Source organism: Callospermophilus lateralis, unplaced genomic scaffold (genome assembly GCF_048772815.1).
Source record: "Callospermophilus lateralis isolate mCalLat2 unplaced genomic scaffold, mCalLat2.hap1 Scaffold_62, whole genome shotgun sequence".
NCBI classification, from domain to species: domain Eukaryota; kingdom Metazoa; phylum Chordata; class Mammalia; order Rodentia; family Sciuridae; genus Callospermophilus; species Callospermophilus lateralis.
Window position 1 is genome coordinate 1,905,130 of NW_027514663.1, and position 13,422 is coordinate 1,918,551.

General features: G+C 38.5%; 1 pseudogene; it reads right to left on the reverse strand.

The window, feature by feature from the left end:
• The window catches only part of LOC143389762 (short transient receptor potential channel 7-like), an 85,961-nt pseudogene extending 73,439 nt beyond the window's left edge, over positions 1 to 12,522 (reverse strand).
• Between the last annotated feature and the right edge of the window lie 900 nt (positions 12,523 to 13,422).

The window sequence follows — 13,422 nt, forward strand, 5'->3', positions numbered from 1 at the left end:
CTGTGTTTCTCCACTGCCTGGTGCACCCCTGTGTAGCCCCAATAGATACCAGAGATGAGAGAAGCAGGGCCTTGGGAAGCTCATAACAACAAAGATGTCTAGGAGGCAATCACATCCTCTAACTGTGCTGTGGGTCCATCTGTGATGATTCACCCACTGATTGAGATGTGCTAGTCCTTCTGGAAACTCATGCCATTCACCATCGTTCAGGGATGATCTCATCTTCCTCAGCAATCTTTAACTTCTTCCTTTCTTTTCCTCTCTAATCCATTTTCTACAGTAGGCAGATTGGATCTTTCAAACTGTAGATGTGAGTCACTTTTTCACCTGCTGAAAGCTTCCAATGGCTCTCCAGATTCACCTTACAATGAAGTCCAGCTTTTTACATGGTCACTAAAGGTAAAGCCCTGTCTGAGGTCCTGGTCAGCATCCCTATCACCTGCTTAATTTTCCTTTTATTCCCTGCAATGAATCCATACCATGTAACCTGCAATTTTCTGAATGAGCCTCCTTTTTCCTCTCAGCAGTGTGTTATTTCATGTAACTTTTCTATGCCCAGAACCCTCTTTTCCATTCCTTGACGTCTGTTTTATTCTTTTATGCCCTTGGGTTTCAGTAAAACATTGCCTTCTTTGAAAATCTTCAAATATGTGCATGTAAACACACACACACACACACACACACACACACACACACACACGTGCATGCACATGCACACATACACACACACACACACATCTGCATCATTGACTCAACTCTCTGAAAACTATAGAGTTTATAGTTTTATGGTTTATAGTGTATAATTCGTAATGCTGTGTTTATTTTTGTGGTTGTATGAAGAATGTCTGTTTCTTCCATTAGACAATGAGCTCCTTGATGGTGGGAACTTTACCTTCATTATTTATTTGAGCACTTAACCCAGAGACTTGCTTAGGCTAGAGACTTAAAATGAATCTGTCATGGCTGGGCACGATAGCTCTTGCCTGTAATCCCAGTGGCTGGGGAGGCTGAGGCAGGAAGATTGTAAATTCAAAACCAGCCTCTGCAACTTAGCAAGGTCTTAATAAACTTAATGAGACCCTGTCTTTAAATAAAAAATAAATTGTTTGATGGTTAAGCACCCTGGGTTCAATACTGGGTACCAAAAAAAAAAAAAAGAATTTATGGCATGAGCGCTTGGGTTTCAGACAGCTCTATAAATAGGGTTCATCTGGTTCTGATACTCTGTGAGTCTATAGACTCTTCCCCTCTCCCAACATCCTGACATGTATCTCCCCATTTAATCTGAGTGTGAATTTATTGCTAATTAAAATGCATGCCTCCATGCCAATGATATGTGCAGCATACTTGATTAATGCTACCCCCATTATGATTAATTTATATAGCATTGTGACTTTTCTCTTTCAGAGAAATAATCCTTGTGTTTTTTTTATTTAATTTGTGCTACTATTTATTGGCTAATTTTCTTGAAGAACCATCTCCATTTTTCTCTGTATCTCTGATAATTCAGACAGATAGTTTCACTTGTGTAGGAAATGATTTTCCCCTTTTTTTAGTGTGTGGTGATGAATCTTTTCCACAGATATTTTTTAAAATCTCTGTTTGCATTTGTCGGGAGCTCTGCCTGCCCATTTCCTCCCCCTCTCTTTTGATTTTCTATCTTTCTAGCCCACATCACTTCTTTTCACAGTAATATTTGAGTAGCATTCTTAGTTTATTTGGTTTTAGTGGTCTGCATTTTTCCAATTGGAGAACATCTCCTTTGGCCTATTTTTAACCACAGAGCTCACACGTACAACCTAGGTCTTTTCTTTTTCTGAAAAGCTCTGCTGAGGGGATAGGAAGCTTAGCCAAAATCAAAAAGACCCTATGAATAGAGGAGGTGCTGAAATGTAAGCTGTATTAATGGTAAAAAAAAGTGCAGTGCTTACAATTCAGTGGGCTTTGGGAAAGGAATTGCCACTGAGCTCTCTAGTGAAAAATTAATAATGCTTATTATGTGTCTAGTTCTCTTCACAGATATATTCTTGATCTCATTTAATCCTTACCAACACACAGAGGCTATTATTCATAAATTTACCAACTTATTTATTTACTGAGCACGACATTTGTGCCAGCACTTTCTTGAAGTTAAATGGGATGAAGTACACAAAGTTTTAGTAAATCATGGTGTCCCTGGGATGAGCAGATTAGGGTAAGAGAAAATGTTTGGGTGGGGGAAGAAGCAATCCATTTTGAAGAAGTTATGATTGAAGTATATAGCCCTTCCCTCCCATCCTTCATTTTTGAAATACGACAATTAACTTCAAGTAGTTGTTCAAAATTACATGACTTGTAGGAGATGAAACCCAGGTCTGACTGGCTCCAGGGCCAAGCTTTTTGCTCTCCACTCTTCTGTGTCCAGGAAATGAAGCATGACTACACTGTGTGATCACTGGAGCCTGACTCTACCTATGTTTTAGTTTAATAGCTTCCTTCATCTCACCTGAATACCTCTAACACAATTTTCACTATCTCCCTGTATTTCAGAGGCTGATACTCTTGGCAGAAAGCTAGAAGAGCATTCGAATTTTAGGCATTATTTGTGATCTCAAAAAACTGTCACTAAAGGACACATTAATTAGCTAATTTTCCTGTTATGACTCATTAATGAATGCTCTATCAAAAGTGCTTCTCCAGATACTTAGGCAATGAAATAGAAACACAAAGCTACCTTGGGCAGAGTCACCTTTATCCCTTTTCATGAAATAAGCCAGTCTTCTCAAGTACAGGGCCTGTGACCGTAGCCCCAGGTAGACCAACAATAGAGCATACCTCATTGCATGTGCTTAGTGAGGGCCAGGCCCTTCCACTCATCACCTGCCTTCTGTGGGCATTCTCTCCTCTGCTCATTGTGCATCATTAGATGTTCAAGCACAGGCCTAGAGTGGCCTAGTCAGATTCCTTAGTGTATCAGGGATGATACATAAGTGAGTGCTTTGAGGGCTTTTCTGCCAGATTCTCTTATACACACATACACCACACACTTGCACCTTCACAGCTTGAAAAATATTTCCCCAGTGGAAAAAGAAATGATTTTCAAATCATTTCCTGCATGCTAAGCAGGCATTTTTTATACTACCAGCCAAACTTTCAAACTTCAAGGAAATATATTTTCCTAGGGTGTTAGTCTATAATATTTAAAAATCCTGAAAGTATTCGAACCATATGAGAAACTATTACAAACACTGGAGGGTGGGGCATAAGACTTACTCAATTTTGGGGACTGCTTCCAGCCTAGGCTGGGACTTCACTCAGCTTTTTGTCTTCCTAGCCCCAGATGGCCAGAGTTCAAGTGTACTCTGAGCACTCAGCACCAAAATTCAAAGTAAATCCTCTTTCTCTCCAGCTCTTCCCTTTTCTGTCTTGATAAGTTTGCAAGCAGATTACAAACTGCCATCTCAACATCTTCACCTTCCACAATGGGATCTCACTAAAATCATAGCAGGTGGCAAATTGGCCTGATTTATCATTATTTGCATTTTTAATTTGTGGTATTTCAGGCCTGGAGGGTTTTTATGGGTCTTAAAATGACAGCACAACATCAATATATAATTTATTATCTATTTTTCATAATATCCGTGGTTAACTATCCATTGAAAAACACAAAGGTCATTAACACTTAAGGAGAATCAGTCACAACATTAGCTTTCTTGATTCCTCTCTGAGGTCTGTCAGAATAAATTGCTGTGACTGAAGCACAAGTCTCCATGCTGCTCTTGTGTCAACAGGAAGATCTTCCTCAGCAGCAGCTTTTCTAGCCTTCAGAATGGGCAAACGTTAAATAACTGAGCTGCACTGTTTGTTGGGCTTCCACAGTTCTCTGACTTGGTGACAGTAGATGCTTTCAAATTGAAGCAAAATTTAAGGGAGCAAGAGGGATCCCTCCATCCCATCCTCCTTTCTTTCCTAAGCCCTGCAGTATTCCCTTGCCATCCTTTTCTTCCTCATCCCCTACCCTGCCCCTAGGGCACTGCTGTCACCTACTCTAAAATGGAAAAAATACTGACTTCTAATCATTTTGAAACATCATTTCCACAGATGAGCAACACATATAGACAAATCGCCTAGGAATGCATTTAGGAAGATATCAACAAAATAAAGGGGTACCTTGAGCAATTTTATAAGAGAATGATCAGCAAAGAAAACCAAGCAGACTAATTCAGGAAAGATACAGAGGCCTCTATATTCTTGGTGGCAGGAGTTACAACCCAACCGAGATAGACATATTCTTTATTTTTTCTTGCTAACCCAGATGCTTCTACACAGAGAGAGCCCATTCCACCAGGGTAAAGCAACCTGAATAGTCCAGATCACACCAATCTTCCCTTTCTCTGGCTCCTAGTGTATAGATAAACCAATCAATCAAAATGTCAGTTTTGGGCAGTGCTCTCAAACCCTATTTTAGGTAAGACAAAGAAGACACGCAACATATGATTAGTCTTCAGTCATTGAATGTGAAGGTTTTATCCCTGGCTACCAGCTGTAGTCTTCTTTAGAACTTTACCATTTCACCATGTTCATCAAATACTACTATGAAATCCATAAATGTATTAAGTTTGAGCCATAGATAAAAGTAATAATTTGCTTCAGCAGCTGGAATGATTATTCTTTTAGGATTTATTTCATTCCTTTCATCACGTATTTCTGGAATGCTTACTAATTTACTGGGTATATTTAAGGCACTGGGATACTCCACTGACCAGTTGAATTTTAATATCTTTCTAGACCCAAGAATATAAGAGAGACATATGCAATCCTTGAACAACTACACAATTTCCCCACCAAAAAATATGGCTTTCTAGTAGGCATCTGATTCCAGACACAATTTACTGGAGACCTTGACATTGGCTGCACTTGTTGTGAATGACTAGCCTCTATTCTGGTAGTAAATTAAAATGACTCCCCAAATTCAAGCTTATCCTGGATGATATGTACTAGTCAGGACATGTCACTCCAGAGTGAGCATTTTAGAAGATATGGAGGATGACGTGTAACATATTTCCAATGAAACACTGATAGTATTTTACATAATTGATGACACTAGATCATCTCCATAACATGTGAGAACAAGCAGCCACATGTAGTCCCTAGAAAGCAGAACAGACTCATCAAGAGTGCAATTATAATACATTCACTGGTTCTTTATTCTTTCATGACAGTTTGACTTCTTTCCTGCTAAACTGCTCTCTAAGAAGATTTATAATGTCAGGAATGAACAAACAAGGATAGTTGAATAAGTAATAAAATTCTAAAGGAACTGTTATGTTAATTTATAATGCACCATTTGTCAACAATCTGAAAGACATTATTTCAAACAAACGTTACTAGGTGGATGTTAACAGCCAGCAAATGTATTTATGCTAGCTCTTATTCTGAGTAAATGACTGCATTATAGAAAGTATTTGCCATAATGTTAGTAGTGTTCTTAATTGTTCACAATTTCCATAATTTACTTTTGAAATTATAGAAAATTATTTCAACAAACTTCCAGTTTTAGATATTATGTACACTAAAATATGTCAGACTTTGGGTTTTAGTAAATGAAACAAATGGCTCAGATGTGTTTACAAATGTTAGTGTAGCATTGTTTTATTTAGGGTGGCATGCTCCCAGATGTGAGATAAGTAGAGAATTGTGCAATTATCCAGATAATCTAATCCAAAGCACATTTTTTGCTTGTTTTTTTTTCCTTCTTGGCCAGAAATATCTGAAGTAATTGGCTTAGCTGTTTCTTTTATAGAGCCTGTTTAGGATTGGTCTGAAGGCTGGGGAATAAGAAAAGTTCCAGTAGCCTTGCTTGGGAAATCATTGCCCTTGGTGTGAGAAAAGAAGAGACAATAGCTATATTTCTTTGGAGTTTCTTTGGGTAATCTCGGCATCAATAGCCACCATGTTTTCTAGATGAGGCCATGAATAATGTTAAGGAATTAGATGAAATAAAATGAGCTTAATTATAGGGTGTTTTATCTATTCACAATCTGTGGTGCCATGCTACCTTCTCTTGGCCTAGTTTATCTATCCCTAGCTGGTGGGACAAGCCTTTTCTTTCTGGCTTTATGTATGCATTCCTGAATTGCTCCTCTCTTTAGTCTTAGTGCCCCACCCAGTCCCAGTCCAAATCCTCCATTTCATCTTAGGTTAATAAATTTCCAAAACTCTGGTTTTCACTACTTAGTACCTGAATCATCAACTTTTAGTGGCTTTCCATTTCCTCCTACAGAATAACATTCAGAGTGCTCAGCCTTACATGAAGAGCCCTCTGAGATCTGCCCCCCACTTCATCTCTTCAGCATTCCTCTTGGGTGCCCCAGCAAGAAGTCGGTATTTTGGTCACATGGAGTTCCTCATCTATCTCCTCCCTGCTCTGGGCTTTGTTGGGCCTCATCTTCATTTGTTCATCCAAATGCCACCAGATACTTCTTTCCCCCTGTGTCCACCTCCTACTGCTCAGTAAGACCTGATCTCATTCCATCCTTTGAGATCTCCATGAACAACATGTCCCAGGAGAGCCTTCCTTGCTATGAAATGGTACACATCCTTGGTCACCTAATTGTATTCTATGAAGGTATAGCTCTTGCATTGCATCACTTTTGGATAATGAAATTTTTACTTGCAAATGACATCTTTTCTCAGTTTGATGACCAGCCCCCATGTGATGCCTTTTTGTGTGTTCCATAGCCAAAAGGGGAAATAATGAGCCCAATTGTAGTTACTACTCTTCCAGCCACACCTGGAGTGAGGAATCCCTTCATCATTCACGTAAAGGCCAATAAAATTTTGAGAAGCTCAATGTATGAACAAGACCTCTGGCACAGGTTTGCTGGAGTGACTGAATCAGCTCTGGATGCCTAGACTAGAACAATGGTTTCATTACTTATTTACTGTGTGCTTTCTGTCTACTTCTGTGCTCTCATACAAAATGGGGATAGTAGTAGTACCCACAGCATACTGGTTATTGTTAACCAAGATAAATAAGTAAGGCAGTTAGTGCATGGCATATAGTAAATGCCCACTAAGTGTTGTTACTTTTATTAAACATCATGTCAAAAGAGTTTCTTACATTATGTCCTAGTCTTCTCTTTCAGGGGAGTGTCAGTTGACAGTAAAAGCACAGGACCACTCTTAAATAATGGACTTTGGAAATGAGTATCCATCCTTTGGCCAGATAGGTAAGGTGCTCTCAGGGTGGCTAAATTGTAGGGCTTTGCCCTAGACCATTTACTGGAATGACAAGCAACTGTACAATTTTATTTGCTTTTTCATGAGATGCCATCTCAGCCCATTGACAAGAAAATAGCAATAGCTGGTGAGGTTTAAGAAAGGCGATCCTGTGTCTTTTAACATTGGGCTGAGACTGAACCTAAGATTAGCACAGTTCAGCATGGGATAGAGATGTGAATGAGACAAATCAAAACCATGCAGATGAAACAATCATGAAGTCTAAGACCAGACCAGGAAATAACCTTGATATCCTAGACATTCCTAAGTGACCATGGATAGGGCTGAGGTATCTGCCCCAGCACCACAAATTCCTTGTTTTTTACCATATTGATTTGTGCAAAGTCACCTTTTATTTACATTTATGTGTTTGTTTGTTTTTTAATATTTCACCTAGTGGGCTGCTTTTCCCTCCTTTCCCTCTGTGAGCCTGAATGACAAAAGCCTGAGGCTTTCACCCTTTCTCAGACCAGAAGACAACCCATTTTGATACTGGGCACATGTAGAAGAGCCCACTGGGTCATCTGCCCTCAAGAGTGGGAGAGTTACCTTGAATTCAGTCTCATTGTTGGCTAGTCTGGCTAATTCGTTGCTTAGCTCCAGTGCGGTGAGGACGGGGTCTTCGCTAGACAGTGACAAATAGGCAGCGCTTGCCAGTCCTTTGTAGGCATTCATGCAGGAGCGCGAGTGACTGAAGGAATCTTTCCGCTGCTTCTCGGTGCACTAGATGCACTTGCAGAAGTAGTCGTGGGGCCGCTTGATGCGGGTGCCCTTGAACAGCAGGATGTGCAGGATTTCGTACTCCTGGCAGTGGGCCGCCAGGATGATGGGCGTGATGTCGTGAGAAAAGCGTGTGCCATCCTCATCATAGGCGTAGAAGTCGTCTTCCTGCAGCTCCTGCTCCAGCGGGCTAAGTGTCAGGCGCTGGCACTGTGCGAAGGCCGGGTGGTTGAGAATGGCCTCCACAATGTGCACATAGTTCTTGCTGATGGCCAGCACAACGCAGCCCGCACCCGCGCCAAGTTCTCTTTCATGAGCAGCAACTCCGTGATCTCCAGGTGCTCGTTGCCCACGGCCAGCTACAGCGCATTCTGTCCCATGTAGTCCATGCAGTTGAAATTGAGGGTCTTGGACTCCTCCAGCAGTTTCCTGACCACTGTAATGTTGCCATACTCGCCTGAGTCTAGGAAGCGCTCTTCCTCAGGCGTCAGGCACGTGCCCTTCTCATTGAACATGTAGGAGGGACCCCGAATAGCCTACCGGGGGCCCTTCTCCCTCAAGGTCGTGTGCCTGCCCTGCATGTTTTTGAGTGCTGCTCCCCAACCTGTGGGACAATGAGGCAAAGAAGTTCAGTTACATTCCCAGAGGCCTGCAGATTCCTCAGAGGCAGAACAAACAAAAATTGTTGAGATTAAAAGAAAAATCATGATTGGAACGTTATTACAAACTATGAAATCTAATTAGAAATCATTGTCTTAAACACCCAGATCAAGACAAATAGTTGCCTGAACTTTTTTTTTTTTTTTTTTTTTTTTCAAATGGAGAATCTTCAGTTATCCAGTTTTTCTACCCTTGGGTACAGGAGTCCAGCAGAGCTGTATGTGGGTTGATGTGGAATGTGATGGGAGATGGAGATAGAGTGTGGGGAGGGGGAGGGGGAGGGGTGTGGCAAAGGCCTGTTTCATCCATTTGTGTAGTCAAGCAAGTCACTTGTTTCCCCTGTACTTTTGTTTTCTTATGTACAACATAGAAAACTTTCTGCACCATAGGGTCCATGGGGGGATTAAATGAAGTAATTTGAATGGAGAAAGTAGGCAGTATTACTTTTATTCTGTTCCTTTGCATCTACCCCCATTCTACAAGGGTTGTGTCCACCACAGTTACTGCCACATTTGCCTCAAATGTCTTGCCCCAGTACATTGCCATACTGCAAGTATGATCACATAGGCCTGTTTATATATTTCTCCATGAAAATGAAGCATCTAAGAGAAAAAAAAAATGTGACAGGGAGCAGGACTAGAGTCATTGCCACTTGCTGATGGCTGTAATCAGCCCTCCTGAAGGAGTTCAGTTGTAACTTCTTAAGACTGAACCTGGAGTTTTATATGGGGTGGGGGGAATAGATCAACTAAAATGTTGGGTTCACTTTTAAATATTCTTTCTCACTGTTGTGTAATATAGAGGTTAATATTAATACCATTAATCATAGCAGTTAATATTTATTAAGTACCTATTATGTGGCAGGTGCTATGCTAACATATATAGGTGCTAACTTCACATATATTAATGTGTTAATTCTTGTATCAAACCTATGAGGAAGGCACCATTATTATCCTCATCTCAAATAAAGAAGGTGAGTGAAGCTAGGCTCAAAGACAGTATTTGAAGTCAGAAGGTTTAAAGTAGGAATTCCAGGTCTGCCATTTGCCAGTCTGTGACTTTAAACAAGTTACCTAAGAAATTAATAAGGTTTTAAATGGCAAATGAGATAAACTAACAGCTATCATGTAATTTGAGCTCAAGTCAGTATGTTCCATTTCCAGCTAGCCTTGAGTACAGAAGAAGGGGGCTGGGCCAGATGATCCCTCAGCTTCCACTGACTTAGACGTCTTAAACTTTTCTGATTCTCCAGTTGACCCTTCCTGAATTTTCTATTCCTTTTCTTCACTCTGCTTCCATGGACACTATTCAAATAATATTGAACGGCATCCATTTTAACAAGACATATCTATTCTAATTTCTTAGGAATCTGTTTCTAAATTTTTTTTCATGATCCAAGAAAATTATCTTTTTGTTATCAGTTATGTCTTAATGCATAAAGAATACTTAGTGTTTCACTTAAGCCATTTTTAATATTTTTCTAGTTGTAGGTGGACACAATACCTTTATTTAATTTATTTATTTTTATGTGGTGCTGAGGATTGAATCCAGTGCCTCACATATGCTAGGTAAGCACTGTACCACTCAGCCACAAATCCAGCTTAACAAGCCATTTTTAAAAGTAATCACAGAGTAAGACTTTTAAATTAAACCTAGGGTTTTGAGGTTTTAAAAAACTATTAATTAATCTTATGAATTTTTTTTAATTTTGGGCTCCATGTAGTTTACTTCTCATTTTACCTTTTGACCTATGCCAGCATGATTTTTGCTATAAACCAAAGATTGGAGGCCAGAGCTTAGAACTCTAATTCTGTGTATAGCAGAGTCCAAGGGAAAAAGCTGCTAATGTGGTAGAAAATATTCTTTATCTGCAAAAAATAAAAGAAATAATTATGGGCAATTCAATCTATTTGGATTTTCATGGCTTTCTCTTTATTTCCTAAGTCAGGCTTTCCCTTATTTTTCTGTCTTTATTTACTCTATTCCCTAATTTGCTTACAAACCATGTCATTAAAAGCACAGATTTTTGACCATAAGGAATGGTTCATTTCAGATCCTTATAAAAGCTAAGAAGCATGAAGACCAGAGAAGTAACTTTGACAAGGTTTCGGTTAGTGGCAGAGCTGGAACTGGTATTAAGTTCTTTAGATTTCCAATTTATGTGCTTTTTCCATGGTATCAAGAAATATTTTAGAAATAGCTAGATCAGACTTAGTATTTGCTTTTGAACTCATTCTTGCTTTTTTATTTTCTTCCTTTAACATTTAAAGGAATTTTTTTCAGTATCATGCAGAGGCACTTAACCACTGAGTCACATCTCCAGTCCTTTTTTGTTGTTTATTTAGAAACAGGGTCTCATTAAATTACTGGGGGCCTCACTAAGTTGCTATTGCTTTGAACTAGTAATCCTCCTGCCTCAGCCCCTCGAGCTGCTGGGATTACTGGCGAGTGCCACCATGCCCCACTGAAAGGAAAACTTAAAGTATTGTTGAATCATTAAAAAGCTCATTTCATTCATAAATTTGATTTCAGTAACAGACATTTAGATTTGTTTTAGACAGCTCTGTGAGATTGAGTTAAAAATTGTTTTAACCCTTTATAGTTACCCTATTAAAAAATGTTATACATTTGTAATATTGTTGAAATGATAAACATGGTAAACACTGAAAATTAACATTAACACTATGCAAGCTAGCACATTGGTTTTGTAGGTTATTAAATATATTTACATTTTTATTATTTAAAATAATTCTTTAATTCTTCTAAGTTCTCTGTGGTCTTTGGCTAATTCTAATTTTTAACATTTGACTTAACATTTTAATGTAATCTGTTCAAAATTATAAAAAATTATTTATTTTGTGACTAGTCCAGGTACTTTTTTTCCTTTTTTTTTAACCTCACCATTTAATCTTCAGCTATTTAATTTATCAGCCCTTAAGGAAGGAATAGGGTAGGATATAGAGCTGGTGAAACTCAAAATTGTCAGTTTGTTTTTTGTTTTTGTTTTTGTTACCTTCAATAGTAAAAAAAAAATTTGAAAATAGGCAAAATGTATTGAAATAATGATACATGTTTAGGACCCTCTTTGGAGTTTGGTTTTCCATAACCAAATGTTTACTCTATGGGAAAATAGCTATTATTCTGTTAAAATTCAGTGGTGTACCAGAAGACCACGCAGGGGCTTTTGGAAAGAAGACTCCTGCTGTATCTTTTAGGAGGCCTGCCTCAGTGGTGAACAGATGGAGCCATTCAGCATGGGAAATTCTAAGCGGAGCTAGCCTTGGAAGAGAGGGTAGTGTCTGAAAATGTGATGTATATTCTGGGTAGGCAAATACTTAAATAGACATTATAAGAATACAGTACTATTCAGGTCAGTGGTAGCATTTTCTAGGTACTTTTGGATCTTTTCTTTATTATCCCCTATATCAACATTAACTAAAACTTGGCATTCATAAAATAGTAATGCAACATCTTAATTTTCCCCCTTTTGAGTTACCTGAAGACTCTTAAAAAGTATATAAATGTAATCAATTATGCTTAATCATACATTTAAACTTTCCTTTAAAAGAAAATTTAGAACTGGTTTGGAGAATCTCAAATGTATAGTTGACAGATTTATATCTAGCCTTTTACTATATGTATATTTATACACATGTATATACACATACATACACACATGCGTATCTGCACACCCACACACACTCTGTGTGTTTCTCCTTTTACTTGTTTTCTGGCACAAGTCCAGTTTGTCTTCCCCTTATAAGGTATATTGTCGTAACCTTCTAATCAATCTCCCTCAGAATTGTACTGATCATTTCAAACTCAGCCTTCAGTCTTAATAAGAGCTCTAAATCATCCCTTTTGACTTGTATTCTTCATCATAGTGTTCAATTTACTGTCTTCAATAAACCTCTTTCTATCTAAAAAGGAAATTAGTATCACACTTTAAATTAAACATTATCCCCACCCACATCTTTCACTTCTTTTAAAGTCATCTTCTCTCACTATTTTAAGAAACTGCTCACTTCTGACTATCCTGGTTCAAACCATTTCTCTTTGTCTTCCCTTTTCGTTCTTTTCTCCAAACTCCTGTTTTTATACGCAGTAACTCACAGTGTAGCTCTTTATTCTTTGGTATATAGAGAAAAGATTAGATGAGAGACTTCTAGGATTTCATCTTTCTGTGTGTGTGTGTGTGTGTGTGTGTGTGTGTGTGTGTACACACTCAGTTCTTGTTAGATCAATAGCAGGCACTCAATTAAAGTGTATTGAGTGAGTAATGAAGGAATAACAGCTATGAGTTAGTGAAGAATCCTATCAAGGTGGATAATTGTTTTGTGGGATATGGTATTTCAAAGTTTGAAGATTTTCTAAGCAAGATAGGGCAACTATTTTCTTTGCAGTGGAATTTTAAGATCAGAAGTCATGGTAAACAAGTAACTTTTGATTAGTTATTCTAAAGTGCAAAAACATATGTTCATGGTGTAAAGTTTTATCTTCATTTAAGATCCTGGAATTAACCTGAGAGTTGGAAAATTTCTCATGGAGGTAAGTATTTGGGAAGAAAGGAAAGCTGGGAAAGAGAAAGGGGGACCAATGGAAGATTCATAAATGTATCTGATTATTAGTATCTAAGGAAGGAAGAAAACTAACCAGTAATTATGATTGTAGAGTCCTAGAGAAGTCTAGTTTGAACAGCTTTCTCAACTAATGCCATAATTTAGCTGATGAGTGACAGAGTGGTGGCATTCAACTTGTAGTTTTATTTGGTCATACCTTCCA